General features: G+C 39.1%; 1 protein-coding gene across 1 annotated transcript in view; it reads right to left on the bottom strand.

Annotated features, from left to right (window-relative positions):
• The window catches only part of FSHR (follicle stimulating hormone receptor), a 198,193-nt gene that overhangs the window by 78,365 nt on the left and 101,435 nt on the right, over positions 1 to 18,393 (bottom strand).

The following is an 18,393-nucleotide window of genomic DNA, read 5'->3' as shown; positions in this document are numbered from 1 at the left end:
ATCTAACATTGGGAGATGAGAGCCTCAATTCAGTCTCAAAGGAGCGTGGCTTTAAATCCCTCTCTTCTCCATATCATTACCCAAGTAAGGGTCGTTACTCCAAGGTCTTTTGTCACCTAAAATATCCAGAGAAGATCTTTCAGGTCTCAGGTTTTTTTTTTTTTTTTTTTTTTTTTTTCTTGGTGGAGTAATTTGAGGGCAGTAGAGAGTGAAGTCCACTATGCCAAAGCCCAGAGCTTGAGAAGATAGAAGGTGGCTTAATCACTTAATGTTTATAAAGTGGTTCACAGATGAAACGTGCTATTATTAGGCCTTCAGAGGAAGGCTCATGCAGTTTTAATGCAGCAGCTGAGAGTGTCTCAGGAAATCTCATAGGCAGCATGCATTCAAATTGGCTGAGGCAGAAGCACTGTCTGCTGGCCCAGGATTTAGCTGAAGAGCTCTAGAAAGGCTCTTGATCAGGCAAAACCTGGAAGACCGAGCAGGGAGAAAGTCTTACAGGACAGGTGTGATTGTGAACAGTAGCCATCTCAGTGAGGGGAGCTGGTGACATCTGGAGCTTGTCAACTCAGTGGTGGTGGGTCACGTTTCACAAGCCCCTGTGAGTAAGGAGACATTTTGTGGGAGAAAAATAGCCTTCTTATTCTATGATAGCATCTTTGATGATTCACTTGGTAAACTTAAGTATTCACAATTTTTACAGTTGAACATAGATAAAGGTGGTGTGTGTGTGTGTAATAGAACATGTTGGCTATTGGCGGTTTATTTTGCTCCTCTGTCCTGCAAGTGGAAGGAGTGCTGGGAGGTACAGGAATGAAGAGGAGTAGGAAAGGGGTGGTAAACCTGGAAAAAGACGTTAATTTGAACATTTAAGGGAGTTGAGTGAAGAGTTGCACAGGGAAAGGGTAAGTCATGGAGGAAGAACTAGATAAATCCAAATGGGGCCATATCTTCCAAAAATGATTTGCAGGTTCACTTATTGCTTCCAGTAGATTTGGTTGACCACACATGATAATATCTCAGCCTGATATTGCCTAGAAGGTAGATATTTCTCCTTGTCTGAATTCATGTGCTGAGAGTTCCCTTATTTGGATTTTCTCCCTCCCTTCCATCTGTCCGTCCCTCAAAGAGAACTAAAAACTGTTAGAATGAACAAACCAAAGAGCATTTCTAAATTATTTCAGAAGGTAGTTGATATTTTATAGCCTTCACTTCAAAGACAGGAGAGGGTGTGGGTTGGAGAGGGGCAGGGAGAGCCTTTGGCTGGATGAGGGTTGGGGGAAGGTGAACAGTATGCAGCAGTGGAAAAATGCATCACTGAGAAATTCAGGGATCTTGTTCCAGTCCAGCCTAGTTCTGTCTCTAGTTATTTTTATTATAATTTATTCGGTATCTTTATCAGCTACTCTATATACATTCTCTCTAATCCTTTTGACACACCTGTAAAGTACATTGACCTCCATGTTAATAAACAGCCCCACTAATATGCAGGTATGCTAGGCTACCTCTGACTGATTGCAGGGCTACAACACTTTTTTTTTTTTTAGGGTTTATTTACTGACTGAGAGAGAGAACAGAGGAGGGGCAGAGAGAGAGAGAGAGAGAGAGAGAGAGAGAGAGAGAGAGAGAGAGAAAATCCCAAGCAGGCCCCAGGTTGTGAGCACAGAGCCTGACATGGGGCTTGATCTCAGCATGGTGAGATCATGGCCTGAGCCAAAACCAAGAGTGGACTGCTTAACCAACTGAGCCACACTGGAACACTTTGTTTTATACATTTTGCCTCCCAGGCCACTCTAAGCCCAGGATTTCCATTCCTGTGTATTTACTCTAGGTAAATAAAAATGTATGCCTTCCCAAAGGTATTTTATACATTTTATTTGTAATAGCCCCAAACTGGGAACAATCCAATGGATGAACTATGGAATATCCATGTGATGAAATACTGCTCACTAATAAAATGGAACAAACTGTGGCTACAACATGGTTGAATCTTTAAACAATTATGCTGAATAAAAGAATGCATACTGTATAATTCTATTTGTATGAGGCTCTAAAACAGGCAAAACTAATCTATAGTGGCAGGAATTGGAGTAATTGTCACTTGGGGCCTGGGAAGGAGATTGCTGACAGGGTAGAGGCAAGGGGAAACTTCCTGGGAAGTTTTGGAAATGTCCTATTCAAGATTGGGGAAGTAGTAACATGAGTGTATATACTTATCTAACTTGTTAAACTTTAAAATTAAAACAGGTGCATCTATTTTATTGTGTATAAACATACATTAATAAAGTTATTTGAAAAATGACTTCCATGCAAAGGAAGGGGAGTAAACTGTTTTTGAGAACTCTGAATTAAATCAACTAATAGAAGAGTCTTGTCCTGTTTGCCCAGAAGGTGGTGTTCAAATCCTAGTTCTTCCCTGGTGATTCTAAGTAAGGATCTTTTCCGTCTTGGCCGTCCCGGCCTCCTATCTGTAAAAGGAAGAGTTGGACTATATCAGAGTTTCTCAACTCTGGCCACATGGTAGAATCTTTTGGTGGACCAGAGTCTGAGTCCACCCTAGAAAGCTGGATTTATTTAATCTGGGGTGGGACTATGGCATTGTGCGTGCGTGTGTGTGTGTGTGTGTCTGGTTTTTTCTTTTTCTTTTCCTTTTAATTCTCCAAGCAATGGTGATTCTCTTATGCATGAAAGATGGAGAATTGCTGGACTAGATGATCATTAAGGTCTCCTTTAGATCTGTGAATTTTGTCTTAGTCTGCTTCAGGAGCAAGTAGGACCAATTTTCGCTTGGCTACTGAGACAATAAATTAGACAAGTAAGGTTCTTGGAGCACGAGATAATGAGAGATAATGAGGCAAAATAGTAGCAAGATAAACCAGAGATAGAACATGGAAGCAGGAATAAAACAGAAGGCAGCAGGTAGTTTTTCATAAGTAAGAAAATTTAAACAAAAACTCACAACATTTCAGATGTTAAATGTGTAGCAAGAGCTGCTGTGGAAAATATATAATGAACATTTATTTACTATTGATAATTGACAGTATTTTTTATTATGCATAGCCTCCCTTCATTTTTAATGTACCTATGTAAAGTAGAGTGAAAACAGCCAATGCTATCTCCAGTGAGGTTTAACAAAACTTGCCTGGCTTGGCTAAGATAATACACAATTGTGAGGATCATTAAACTTGTCTTTGAAGGGAGGATGTGGAATCTTTACATCCAAAGAACTTATATAATTAAGAAACAATTCTTTGTCTCAGTAGATGCAGTTAAGAATTTTCTTTGCAATTGTGACAAATCATTGCAGTTGGCACAGTTCCAGATACGGCATTTTCTTAGGGGCAACAGGTAAAGGTTTTGTGAAGACAGGGGAGCTCTAAGAATGTGATAGATTAGCTGTTCTCAAAGTGTGGTCTGGTGGTCTGTATGGTCAAAACTATTTTCATAATAATTCTAAAATAAAAATTTTTCCACTTTCACTCTTTGAGGACACAGTGGAGTTCAGGGGTTACCCAATGTGTATTATGGCAACCACTATAATGCAGAAGCAGATATGAGACTCCATCTGTCTTCTGTTAAGCCAGATGTTAAAAATGTTTGCAAATATGTAAGACCATGGTACTCTACTCACTAATATTTGTTTGAAAAGATGGTTGTTTTGTATAACAACGATTATTTATGTTAACATGTAGGAATTTATTATTGTTTTAGAATGGACTGTCAAATAAAACGTTTCCCAGTTTTAACTTCTAGTATGGTAAATATTGGTAGCTATAACCCACATAAACAAAATCTGTTTGCTGTCTTTAAAAACTGTTAAGAGTTTAAAGAGATTCTGGGATCAAAAAGTTTAGGATATGTTCAGTGCAGACATTGAATGCAGGCCTTTTTGGGTGAGAGATCCTGAGACCCTGTGGAAAGCTTACTTCCCGAGATGAGGCTCCACTCATCTTCTAGGATAGTGCATCTCAGTTGTTCATGCACATAAGAATTATCTGGGGATCTTGTGCAAATGCTTCTCCATGGAAAGACCTTGAGTGGGGCCTGAGCCTCTAATTTCTAATACCTCCAGTATTAGGGGGTGGTTCTGGTTTTGACTGCTAGACTCTTGAGAAGAATGGTAGTAACACTCCAGCAGACCTTTCTCCACATCACACAAGTGGTTGGATGTGAAAAGCTTGATAGAGGAGTTCAATTAAATCAGCTCAAGAGGAATAAGTCACTTGATTTTCAAAACCCTGTATGTCCTTTGGAAAGCCTCCTTTTTCTCTCTCACTGAAGTTTTCCTACCTTCTAGTTCTCACAAGACTTATTTGATTTCTCAGTTAAAGGAAATGTATTGTTTTGTCATTGCTTTTTTTTTTTTTTTTTTTTTTTTTTTTTTTTTTTTTTTTTGGTCGGGAGGTGTGGTCATTGTCTAATTCCCTGACTTGGCTTTGAATTTCTGATCCTATCTTATTCATCTGTCTCTAGCATCTAGTGGCAAGTTTGCATGTAATAGGGACTCAATAAATGTTAAAAGGATGGATGGGTAGATGGAGGAAAAATAGTCTTCAGGTCTGGAAATGGGCATCTGCAAAACTGTGAAGGAGATGACAATTGTCTTAAGTATTCTCTCACCCCTTTTCTGTAGGCAGCATGACTAAACTGGGTAAATGGCAACCAAGGCTAGCTGGTCTGTGAGTTAGGCTTTTGTCCCAGGGATTTTTACATTTAATACACATCATTTAAGGGACACATACATGTATTTAGTCTGCTGTACTAATAGCTTCTGGATGTCTTTAGCTCCAGCTAAAGGTATTTCCCAGCTCCTTCAGCAGAGCTCCAAGATGAAGTCCTTGAGTCAGCAAACACCCATAGAGGAGATAACATGGGAGATGACTAGTATGACTCTATGGGGGTTGGAGAGGATGACTTTTAAGGTCTCTTCTGTGAGTGAAATTCCATGTTTCCTTAAAGGAAGGGGAGATGTGCTTGCATGAGATACTGGGGGTTTTCAGGGCATTCTCTCTGGAGTGAATTTCCGAGCCACAAATTCTACTCCAGTATTACATTCTTCTGGTCATTGGAGTGGTTTTTATATGCAGGTACACTTGATGGAGGGGGTGGGGTGGGGTATTCAGTAGGAAGGACTTTAGGGACTGAATGAGCATGTAGAATTCAGCTAGGTCTAGCATAAAATTTCAAACTATTGTAGACAGGTATTAATTTGTCCACCATTTCACCTGATACTCATTTGCCAAATTCTGGGACTGTCTGATTCAGAGCAGAGTTGCTCTGGTTTTACAGGATAAGGAAGAACTAAAAACGGTCACCAAAAGTTATAAGTCTCACTAGAATGTCAATGGCATCTATTACATTCTGGTTATATCCCATAACAATAAACCAGATACCAATAGAGCCTCCTTTGCTGTTTTTTTTCCTCTCCCCAACATAGGAGATATTTTCCAGTTGGATCTTCCTCATCTTTTCCCTCCTCTCCTGACTTTTCACAGAGCATTTTCCTCTAATATATCCAAAGTACCCCTCCTTAACTAAGCACATTAGGGAACTCAATTGCACTAAAGTATTTTTAATATTCACCAAATCAAATTTCTTCTGTTTTTAATAACCTCAGACTAAATTCAGTTGACAGTTTTCTTTCCCTGAGTCCTTGTGGTCTAGGATTCATACATATATACTCTGTTAATAGCCCTTACATACTGTGTTGGGTTTGCACTGGTTTGTCTCCTTCACTAGGCAAAGAGGACAATGACACTGCCTTTTATTTTAGTATTCCTGCTCCCAACCAAATGTTTGCTGAATGAATGAATTACCTTTTAAAGATTATAAAAGATTTTCTACCTTGGCTCTTGTGCAATAAAGCTGTGTTCTTGAAAACTTGGAGTAAACAGAGTATTTACAAATCAAATTGTGTATTAGCACAGGAAGGAAGCTTCTTGTTTAGCAAAACCTTGGAGTGAATATTTAAAGGAGTTAAGAATGAATTCAACAAATGTTCAACAGATTTTGATTAAGCAGCTTTTGTGTTTAAGGGACTAGGCTAGGTGCTGGGGATCTAAAAGATGAATAAAGTGGGTCCTGATTTAGAAATCATCTGTAAGTAAGTCTAGTATTCTAGGCTTTCTTTTAACTGAGTGCTATCTTTATTTGATGGGTTATATCTGTGTTGGTGGAAAAAAGAAAATGGATTGTTGGCATGTTGTATTTGAATATAGCTGCAGATGTATGAATAATATACTTTTATATATAGTACATACATTATATATGAAGTAAATATATATGGTTATACATAATAAAACATGCACACACATATACATATATATGTGTGTGTGTGTGTAAAAAATATATTTTTTTACACACACACATTATGTTTTCTGTATTTATATCCTATGTCTACTCATCTACTCTCTATAGTCTTCTGGAACTGTGCTATATAATTAAAAAAAGTACAGAACAGGACAGGTGAAAATTCTAATGAAAATACATCTCAGAAAATTTCATAATGCTCTCCAAACACACAATTAAAGCTCTCATTTAGAATTCCCTGAAGATCAGATCCAGAGACTACCATAGAGACCTGAGTTTGAATCCTGCCTCTATTTCTTACTAGTTGTATAACTACGGACAAGTTAAGGAGTCTCACTGAGCTTCAGTTCCCTTGTTTGTAAAATGGGAATAATAACTACCACACGGGACTGTTAAAGAGACTAATCAGATGGTATGTGTGAAAGCACAATGTTCATTACATGGTCAACTCCAGATATCACCATGCCTGCCAGACAGCCGGCTTGACAGCCTGCCTTCTTGGGGGAGTTTAGACCTGAATTCCTCTGAAGGTGGGAAATAATAAGCTAGCCAGCCACTGTGCTGGAGAAAATGATGCTAGCAAATGTCCTAGGAACAGTTCCCTTAACCCCATGTAAAGATTAGATTCTTAAACCAGGCAATATGTAGCATTACCCTAAACGCCACCCTGAGTTTTTTCCACAGTGAGACCCACCATCCTGGTCTATTGGCCATCAGAGGAGAATAGACAGTGCACAAAGGCATCCCAATAAGGATGCCTCTGTCACTGAAGTCATAACCTGAAAATCCTATTGTTCCCTTTGGGAGAGGATCAATATTGAATGTGACTTGCAGTCAATGTGTGGTAAGGCCATTGCCAAAGGGTTCCTCTCCCCTTCCTTTCCTGAAATTTTGCATCTGCTTTTTTCTCCTGGGCAAGGTGAGTCTTTGCTAAAGATTCTCTAAGGATGTCCCCAAAATGAGACAAGTAAAAAGAACCCTCTCCGTGACTTTATCTGAGACAATTGAATTCAGCTCACTTTCAAATACATCAGCAGCAAAGTAATGTATCCATTTTTAGTTTTGTCTTAATTTAAAATGTTGAGTAATTATATTTTGGAGTAATGTATTTCCCTCACTTAGCAGATGAGGAAAGGGACTAAAAATCACAGTCATAATAGCTAACATTTATTATGCACTTATTTGCCAATTTTTCTGTGCTTCACATTTATTAAATTGCTTATTCATCCCAACAAGAGGAAGAAGAAGCATACAGAGGTTCAGTGATTTCCCCACTACCACGGAGCCAGTAAATAAAGTTGACCTTGGATATGCTCATGGGGCCTCAAAAGGATGGCAGAAATCAGGTAGGCCATATTTACAGTGAGTTGGAAAACTATTTCCACTTCAGAGAATTCTGTTGTTTTAAAATCCAGGAGAATAGAAATCCTTTTGGGAATGATATGCCTATAAAACAACTAAATACTACTCCATTCCTCCATGCTACATTGTAAGGCAATATATAAACATGGAAATTCACCTTTCACAGATAAAGTCTCGAGAAGTGAATCATATAAGTACTTTTTTAGTACATTCTCTCTGTGTAAGTGTAGAGCGTGTAAGACAGTAAAAAAGAAAAAAAAAAAACAAAAAAAAAACAGCATCTCTGTCTCCCGAGAATTAATAATTTAGTTGGAGAGAATCAACATGCATGAGACGTTGGGAGTGCAAAGTCAATAGAAGTGGAGCAAAGTGTGGGAAGGATGCCCAAAATTAGAGCAATGAAGAGCAGAGTACAGAGTAGGGATTCAATACATTTTATTCTTTGTCCTCATATACCATATTTTCTCTCATGCCCTGTCAGTGTCAGCATCTCTGAAGCTCTGTCTTGGTATCCCTCGAGGTTTTCCTGTTATAACCTCTCTGTCGATACTTCACAGGTTATTGGGATATGTTTCTCTCTTAGACCAAAGTTCATGTCTGCAACTACCAAAGCCATATTCTACTACATGTTCAGTATACACTTCTAGACTAGGCATCTAGTCTAGAACAGGTTTATTATTTTCTTCCCTCAACTGTCTTCTCCTCCCCAATTAATAATGCCAGCCAATACCTGTATCTGTCATCCCTATTGGTTCACTAGACCAACCCAAGCTTTAAATATTGGGGTTACCTCTAACTCTTCTTCAACATTTAACAGATCCTAAGTCCTCTCATTTACTTTTTTCAGTGTTTCTTGCAAATGTTGTTTCATTTCCCACCATCATTATTGTAATTATGATTCTTTGCAATTTCAGGTATACCAGTAGTTATTAACAGTCATGTGATGACTAAGGAGTGGTTTGATGTGGGTTATGAGTCCTCTTTTTGCAAACAATTAAGTGTCCCAATGGCTTAAAAATTTTGGAGTAAATCCAAGGTTATGTATATAATGTTCAAGAAAATAAAAATGGAATGGCTTACGGAGACAAAGGTGGAGTAAAAAGTGATGCCCTAGGAGTTTATCTCTGCATGAATACAGGAGGATAGCTAGTACTTTTGCTTGGGATCCATGAAGAATGTTGTTTGGGAAAGCCATTAGTATTGAGAAGATGATAAAAAGAGAATGGAGGAGAAAGAGCAAGAGCGAAAGGGAAAGAGATTTCTAGAGGTAGAATGATATTAGAGCTAGAAGTTACAAAAAGTAGACAACTCTTTTATTCCTCTGTGTATGCCTCTCAGAAATTGTTCAAATGGGAATTTAATTAAGTTCTAAGTGATAGAAGACTAGGGATTGTGAAGGTATAAGGAAGTGGAGACTGTGTGTAGAGAAGAAAGGGAAGGGATCACTTGGGTCACTTGGCTTAGCTGTAGTCCTCCAGCTTCAGCAGAGGCCAAAGAAAGGGAGATGGGAAGGTAGGTGATACTTCTGACACACAAGCCATGATAAATTATCTGTAGGTTTGGGGCATGTGTAAGTTTGAGCTGTGTAACTCAAGGCTGCAGCAATAATAATGATGGTGAAATAATTAACCTTTATTACACACTTGTGTAGCAGGCATAGTGTTAAATGCTCTACATGGGTATTCTCACTAATGACCTTTTTCGAAGGCTATGCTGACTTGTATTTATCTTAGTTCATGTACACATATGAGAGGCAGTGTGGACCTGGGAGCCAGACAGGACTGAGTTAAAAATATACCTTTATCATTGCCAGTTATGTGACCTTAGACAAGTCAACTAACCCCCATGAAACTTACTTAATCCAGTGGATATCATTATATCTACCTTTGGGGTTTTTTATGAGAATTATGGATATAACACATGGCATGGAAGAGATTTCTAGCTGTCTACCAAAATCTGTTTTTCTTTTATTATTTTTGGGTACATAGCTAGACTACATTTTCTGGCCATTTTGCTGTTTAGGTGTAGCCTTGTGAGGAGCAGTTTCCTTCCATGGGAATGTGAGCAGAAGTGATTTGTGCACCCTTAGGCCTGGCCCATAGCCCCTCATGTGTGTTCCTCTATGTTCTGACTTCTTTCCATCTGACTTGGCTGGAGATGCCCACGGAAACCTTGGAAGCCATAATTAAAAATGGATGAGCTGCTGTTGTCCTGGCATCCTAAGTAAAGTGCTGAGGAACACTACCCGGGACTACTAGGGAGAAATAAAGAACCTTGTTCTTAAAGTCCCTGACACTTTGGAATTTGTTGTTGCCATCTATTCACTCTAATGCCTAAGACTCTAGAACCCTGCATGGTATCTAGTGTTTGCCCAACAAATGCTCTTTCCATCAGGTCAAGTAGGAGTTGTGCATCTACCACCTAGTGAAAATGGGTATATACAGTAAGTGTTTAAATTTTTGTTGGCTGTTGAATTAGGAGTCATGTAGGAGTGTTGGTTGGCCACCCTGGAAAAAAATCCCCCTCAAAACTAAGTCTCTGATCTAATTTACCAGAGACCTCTCTTCAACTTAATGATACAGTATTTACTGCCTGTGATGGAGTTGCTTGGCCTCTCACTGTGCGAGCAGGTGGCTGCTCCTTCCTTATGGTCCCTTGGCTTTTTATTTTATTTTTCAATTATGTCATGAAAGAAAACATACAGAAAAGTAGGAAGAAGAACTTTTTAAAAATGGGGGCTACTAAATCCTTTAGCACACAGACCCTCAGAGGGTGTTCAGATTAAGAAATTTGAGCCTCCAACTCTCAAGACTCCAGCAATGTGGAGCTGCATGAGGCAAGGTCTCTTGAGTGAGTAAGATAAAGTCCTTCATCACTTTGGAAAATCACTGGAGTTCTTTGAGATCCATTTTCTTCAGTAAGATATTGCTAAGGCCCTCTGTACCTCAGTACATTTCATACTCAATTTTTTGTAGTTGGTTGGGCTATTGAAGATCACATGAATAATGTATGTTCATACAGGAGGAAAAAATACATAGTGTTATGCAAAGGTTATGCTGCTTACCATTATTTTTATTACTTCACTGGAGTCAGGAGACCTAGGTTCTAATCTTGACTCTGCCACTAATTAACCACTCTGCTTGAGTCAAATCACTTACCTTCTCTGGGCCTTTGTTCCTCATCTATAAAACAATACTGTTGATCCAGATGATCTCGTGGGTAACTTCTAGCCCTAGAATTCAGTGATTTTAATTATTTCTGTGATTCTGTTATTAAAAGGCAGCCAGCCACATCGTCAGCAGTCCTCCATGACAGCCAACTTCCATTTCTAACAAGCTGGGTGAAGGGCTCCATCCTTCTTAGGGCACTGCACCTGTTTCCTAGAAGCGGCTCTCTGGGCAGTCCCTATGAGGGAGCAGCAGCAGGGTAGCCAGCAAGGGCCATTCTTCCTGAAAGCTGGACAAGGGGAGAAGGTAACCTTAGTCTGAGCCATTATTTTGTACATAGTTCTTGTTTTATTATCAGCTTAAATAGGGCTCCATTGATCTCCCTGTAAGCAAGTGTTGAAATCTTCCTTGTCATATATCCGGAGCCTCTTTATCAAGAGAAACACCAAGTGTGTGTGTGTGTGTGTGTGTGTGTGTGTGTGTGTGTGTGTGTGTGTGTGTGAGAGAGAGAGAGAGAGAGAGAGAGAGAGAGAGAGAGAGAGAGAGAGACAATTATTGCAGGCTTTTCCATTCACTTTTGTCACCCCACAGCATCCCCAAAAACTTCCTTAATAATTATCTCTGGGGATCTATTATGCCTTTTTCGCTACCCTTCCCATACCTATAACGTAATTTGCCCTTCCCTAAATGGCTTTCATCCTCCTTCCAGTCTCTGTTTTCACTCTGTAATTCATAATTACTCTCCCTTTTATGCCCCACTATTTTCCACCTCATTAACTCTTATTCTTGGCATAAAAGTGCCTCCTTTATGGGCTGCAGTGAAGGAACAAGAAGGAACTCACATTTAGCCTCTTTTGGATTTGAGAAAGTTTTCCTTGTTTTCCTCTTTGAAATACATGAGAGTAGCACCCTCATAAGCATTCTACATGGAAAACTGTGCCTTTTGCCACATTTTCAGAATTTCTTTGAATTCAGAAATTCAGGGGCCCATTTTTGGCCAAGTACATATTTCATTCATTTTATGTAAATTTCTGAGCAGATTTCCCCATCCCACATCAAATGGTAGTCAAAAGCCCTACACTACAGCTGACTTTGCCACACGTTGGTTCTAAAAGTGTCCCAATTTTTTACAGCAAAGAGACCTGTATGGTCAGGAGAAAGGAAGTCCTGAAAAAGAGACTCCTATTTTATGAGACTTTGCCACTGCCTGGAGAAAAATGCCATCATTTTAGGAAGTGAGGAGGAGAGTGGACTGTCTTTCAACATGAGTTTGATTCAGCCAGTTCAGGCCATGCAAGATGTTGGGAATCATCAGACTAGTTTAGTATATATTAATTTACTATATTTTCTATGCTTTGGAAACCTTTATTAAACTTTTTAAAAAATCTTTATTATTTTTAAGAGAGAGACAGAGTGTGAGCAGGGGAGGAGCAGAGAGAAAGGGAGACACAGAATCCGAAGTAGGCTCCAGGCCCTGAGCGGTCAGCACAGAGCCCAATGTGGGTTCGAACTCACGAACTGTGAGATTATGACCTGAGCCGAAGTCGGATGCTCAACCGACTGAGCCACCCAGGTGCCCCTGGAAACCTTTGTTTAAACAAAGCTTGAAGAGTGCAAAGCAAATAAGGGTGGAATTATTCCTGTTGGGGTCTAGGGCATTGGCTGTAGAACAGAATAAAAGAATCCAGATTTCCTTCCTCCCTTTAGCAGCTTCTGGGGACTCTTCTGTACTCTTATTCATGTGTATATTTGTGAAATACACATTTGCCTTCTAATACAATTTCAGGTAACAAAGATCTTGTTAGGAAAAAATCTTTTAGAGAATGTGTGTTGTTTTGTAATATCCCTGAAAAGAGAATTTCAGAGGATCAGCAAAGGAAGGAAGACAGGCACTTGAGTAGTTATCTTCTAGATTTACTAGATTTTCATGTCCTACATATGCATCCTCCTTTTTTCTCAAACACATAGTGTAACAAAGGAATGGGAAGCTGTATTTACATGGGTAATTAATAACTGAGCTGGTCTAGGTTAAGATGTTCTTTATGATAATAGGAGTGCATTTTCATTCATCCACTTAAAGTTTTTGCTGGGGCTATAGAAATTGAGTCAAGGTTAACTGACTTCCAGGAAAGGGCATATCTATGTTAGGAACCAGAACCAGGCAGCAGAGTTAGTACTATAGACCCATACAAGTACTCAGACTCATATAAGCTGTGTGAAGCTGGCAAGGTTACTTAAATTCTGAGCTTCAGTTTCCTCATATCTAAAATGAGGACAATAGTATTTACCTTGAAAAACTTTGTGAGGACTAATTACTAAACAATTACATGTTAAATATCTAAAGCTTAGTAAGTGTTAAATAGTATTATTATTTTGTATTATAGTAGTATTTATTATCATTACTCTATTAGACTAGAGTCTAGTCTAGTGACTATAAATCCCTTGGGGTCAAGGACTTTGTTATATTCATAGTTTGTCACCTCTGCACCCAGCAGGCACTCCACAAATGTGTGCTGATTCGACAGATGGCATCTTTAGGACTTGAAATCCTTTGCTTACATTGATTAAAGTAAACTTTACCTTCACAACTAAGTAGTAGAGTGGGAAGGAAATATATCAGTTTTAAGGCCACCCTTTACAGTTTTCCCCAAGGAAGACTTCTCTAATCCTTTGGAATTAAGACATTGCCTTCCTCTGAGCTTTCCTTGAACACTCCTTGTGTCTTTATCAGAGTATTTTATCATCGTTGGACTTGTAGTTACACTGGCTGTGCTTCTGTCTATAGGATTCTGAGGGCTGAATCTGTGGCCACTGTCATACTGTAAATACTACTGAACCTACTACATCACATACAGGGGGCTTTCAATTCTATTGAGCTGGAGGGGACAGGTGTTAACAATGCTGAAGTGTTTTTGGCACCAAATCTCAAAATTTGTCTGCAGGCCTCATCTTCAGATATATTCAAGAGAATACAATTTCTGCCGTCAAGGAGCTTTTAATCTAATGGAAATTGTAATATTGTTTTCATTGCAACAGATTCCAGGGTTTCGTGTTGAACGAGTGATCATTGGTTGATTAAATTAGTGAAAGAAGCAAAAGCTGTTATCTTGTTTAGGAGGAAAGAATGAGAAAGTACAGAAAGGTTAGGTGATTTACCTAAGGCCACACACCAAGTCAGAGAAGTAGAACCTGGGGCTGCCAAATCCCATCTGATGTCCTTTCAAGCACACAATGCAACATCCTTGTGTTAAGGACCTCAAATATCTCAATCCTAATTTTTAGCTATGAATAGCCACCTCCTTCCTGCTTGTCCATGATACAGTTTTTCCCTTTTTTTCCCCCAAAATATAAGTATTTGGAGGAAAAAAAACATTCTGACCAAATGTGCTTTTGGTCGAAATTCTAGGACCAACTTATTACATCAAATCCTGATTTAGATTTCAGAATTCATTTGAATATATTAGTTGCACAATTTGTGTATTTTCCTCTGTCACCTACCAAAAGCAATTTCCCCCTTTTAGGATCATTGTGTTTTTAAATATAAGATGTAAGAGACAAGAATTACATAGCAACTTGCTTTCCAATTAGACTGCAGTTGCTGACAATCTATCTGATCAGACAAGGTCAGTGACAGAATAAGCTCCATAGTATTTAAAGAGAGCTGGGGGGGGGGGGCGGGCAGGGACAATGAGGAAATGAGAAAACTATTGGAAAAATCTTTCCCTAGAATGGAACGTGAGTCCTTTATTGCTTGTTGCTTGTATAATCTGAAGAGATGTCTTACAGTAGCAACAGTTTATAAACTGCCAACAAGAAAGCTGGGGAACTGAGGCAATGAGATGTTCAATTGTGGTTGTTTTTTCTTTCTTCTAGTTCCCAAAGCTTTAGAAAACTAAAGACTAAAAATCACCAACTTGAGAGGTTGAAGCTGAATAGGGGGAGTTAATGAAGAGGCAAATACAGGGGACTCTTTTCAACTCAAATAGGGAATTGAGGATATATGAAAGGAGGTGGAATGGTCCAAAACCAGGTTTGCCTGGTGGGGTCGTGAAAGTGGACCTTGACTCCAGACATCATAGGAAGTACAGCTGGCCTTAAATCCTGCATCATGTGGGCCCATTTCAGTGACTGTCTCTCTCCCCCTCTCCCTGTATTAGTCTCTGCTTTAAGAAGAAACAGTCATTCATACCAAAGTGTCTGTCTCTGACAACTGATGACAGTCTGATTGGAGGAAGAACATTAGGGTGCCTGGGTGGCTCAGTTAGTAAAGCTTCTGACTTTGGTTCAGGTCATGATCTTGCAGTTCATGAGTTTGAGCCCTGTGTCGGGCTCTGTGCTAACAGTTCAGAGCCTGGAACCTGCTTTGGATTCTGTGTCTTCCCTTCTCTCTGTCCCTCTTCCAGTCACACTCTGTTTCTCTCTCTGTGTCTCAAAATAAATAAACATTAAAAAAAAAAAAAAGGTGTGAGAGGGCATTGCATTTTATCAGGGAGCAAAGATGTAACCAAAGAGTCATGATGAATACTGGGGACAATGGATCACATAGATGAAATAATTTTGGAGCTTTCTGACCTTTATGGAGCCCCTTAAGTGACATATGTGACCTACCATGGTTTCATAGAAGGGTGGTTAAAAATGAGCTCCAGGTCCTCACCCCACTCAAGGAAAAAATGAAATGAGGTCATTGTTCTAGTGGCCAAATTTTAGATGCAGCTCAGACACAGGCAACATCATGGAAAGCAAACACAAAATCCTATTCTCTGGGAGCATTTGGGTTGAGGAGATGAGACCCAAAGCTTAAATGTTTAATACCCAGGAGAGAGCTTGGACTAACTCTCTGCCTGAAACTCCCTTTCTCCCTGCTCTACCCCTTCCCCAACTATTCTCTGCCTGAAGACTGAGTGGGAAGAAGCCAGTTCTAACAGAGAAAATGAGAGCAGGGGCTCCTGAGAACTGGTAAGATGAGGCCTTGGGTTGTCAGAGTATTTAAGTATTTCCTGATGTCAACAAGACCTTGAGTAGTTGAGGAAAGCTGACCTGCTAAACCAATTCCCAAAAGGGCTCAAAAGTCTCCTTGGCCCTCAAGACATTGTTAGAGCAAAACAGTGTCTGTGGGATGAACAGCTAGCACCTAGTTTTAGGTTCCTACTTTCTTACCAGTGATGTGACCTGGCACAGACTCTTCATAAATCTTATGTGTGAAGTGAATAAACAATTCTCTCATCTACTTCATATCATCAAAATCAAAATTGAATGTTGTCGGTGAAAGCATTTGTTAAACAGTAAAGCATTAAACACATAAACCTGCTTTTGGAATTATTAGAATGATTGTTATCACAGCTTTTATTACTGTGATTTTTCTTTGAGGATACCTCTACTCCCTGCCCCATTCTATACTCCTTTTCCTCCTCTCCATTATGCTTTTTATCCATAGTTTTTGAGATGAAACTCAACCAATTTTATGAATTGACACCCAAGCAATAACTATACATACAGCATTACTCTCCCCCAGGGAAATAGATAGAAGGTGACATTTAACATATAACATGGTACTGGGAGGTAGAATTGCAGCCTGAAGAATGAATGTGAGAAGCTGTATTAATTTAATATTCTATTTTTTGGGAATGACCCCGTCTAGTGCCCCTCACCTAAAACTGCAGATGGGATACTTCTTTTGCTTATACAGGTAGCTATTCACTGTCATATTCGACATGCTTTTAATGTCTTTAAGCATTAATGCTGGTCTTTATAGGCTTATATTTTATACAAAAAAATTGCTTTTATAGAATATGGGGTGGCTATATTAAAAGTAAACTGTATTCTCATAGGCTGCTGGAAAGACAAATCACAGGATTGTAGGAGAAAGGAGTGGACAGAAATGCCAGCAATGTCCTAAGGAGGTTCATATATGCAACTAACTTCTGTTGGCATAGTTTTATTTGATTTCATTAGCCTTTCATTTTCAAAGCATCTTTACCAGTGACCAAGGGACCAAGGACAAGAAACACTTTGTATCCATTAATATCATGCTCTCAAGGTGCAAAGCTGTGGGGTGTAACTCCTTGGCAGTACCACCAGAAAAACACCTTAGATCACAGAGGACTTCACAGTGATGCTTATGTTGGCTTTAACCACCCCTTTACTCCACCTATCCCAAGTGGCATTTAAGACTGTGAATCTACCCAGATTCCTAGTTCTCTGTCAAAACTTATGGATGTATGAGTTTATTGTATTACAGAATTGGGGAACTACAGAGTTTCCCAGTGAGAGGAGAGACCTATAAAATCATTTATTTTGACTTTCTTGGGAATTGAAGACCACAAGACTGTTGTGTAGCTTCTCAAGACCCACACGGGTGCTGGTGATTTATATTTCCAGGTGTCAGCTTTGCATTTTAATAAAGGTTTGCAATCTTTAAACCATGAATAAGATGAGAATTTCAAGCACTCTGGTAGGCCAGTAAGAGAGATCTTTGAGCATATAGGGCTTTGGTTATTTCTTAGATCACAAGATGTAGAACTTGATACATTCTGTTTGAGGTGAACATCACCAGTGAATTCAAGCATGTAGCTTCAGTTTTAAGAGTTGAGCAACACTTCTCTCTCTCTCCCATTCTTTCTTTCTATCACCCCCAGTCAGTATGCAGAGAGGTAGTCGAAATTCTATATACTCAATTGCAAAGGTAAATATGTTACCATATACTTTAGATTCTTTGCTGTGGACATTAACCAGCATCTTTAGCCATGATCATTTATATTAAATGGATATTCAGCAAGGTTAGTTACTGTTCATATTTCCCACCAGAGCCATGTCTAGAAATTGTTGTGAAACAGTGGCTGATATTTTGCTGCTCAAGAAACTGATTTCCTTCCTCTTTAGGAGTGTGAAATTTATTATTACCAAGGAAGAATTTATTGTCCTTGATCTCTGTTTCATCATCTCTACTCATCCTTTCTGTTGATTATTTGTATATTTAGTTTCCACCCTATACTTAAACATATTGAAGCTTTGAATATTCCCTGGAGATTTACTCTAAAAGGCTTGGATAGATTCTCTTCCTAAGGATTCTTGCTGCCAGCCATCAGTTCAACATTATTTTACTTTGGTACCTCAGCTTCTCAAAAGCTGGTTAAACACTTGAACTCTATATTCTATTATAGTTGTGGGAGTCTAAAATACGATTCTTGCTAATGGTTGTCCCAAAACACAAAGGCCTCATAAATATAACCTGCTTGGAGCTAGTGGAATGGAAAGCTGAAATGGGCTTGGTACTGGAGAATGATAGAATCAATTTGAAAGTCAGATTTAGAAGGAGAGCAACCAGATACTCCTCTGTCCAACCTTTGAATCAACCTTGAATCAACTTTGAATCAACTTCTCTCAAATAGTACCTTTCTGTTAACCAGTAAAGTAGTTTAGTACTATGTGATAGATAGGGAAAAGGGTCAGGAGTCAGAAGAATTATGTTTAACTTTTCTACAAACTAGCTGTTGGCCAATTGGCTACTAACTTAAATGAGGTCTGAGTGTTCTCATGATTTACGTGAAGATGTTAA

The sequence above is a fragment of the Puma concolor genome, chromosome A3 (genome assembly GCF_028749965.1).
Source record: "Puma concolor isolate L17-30 chromosome A3, mPumCon1.1.hap2, whole genome shotgun sequence".
NCBI lineage: Eukaryota > Metazoa > Chordata > Mammalia > Carnivora > Felidae > Puma > Puma concolor.
Note: the sequence above shows the minus strand (reverse complement) of the source record. Positions and strands in the feature narration are given on the sequence as shown.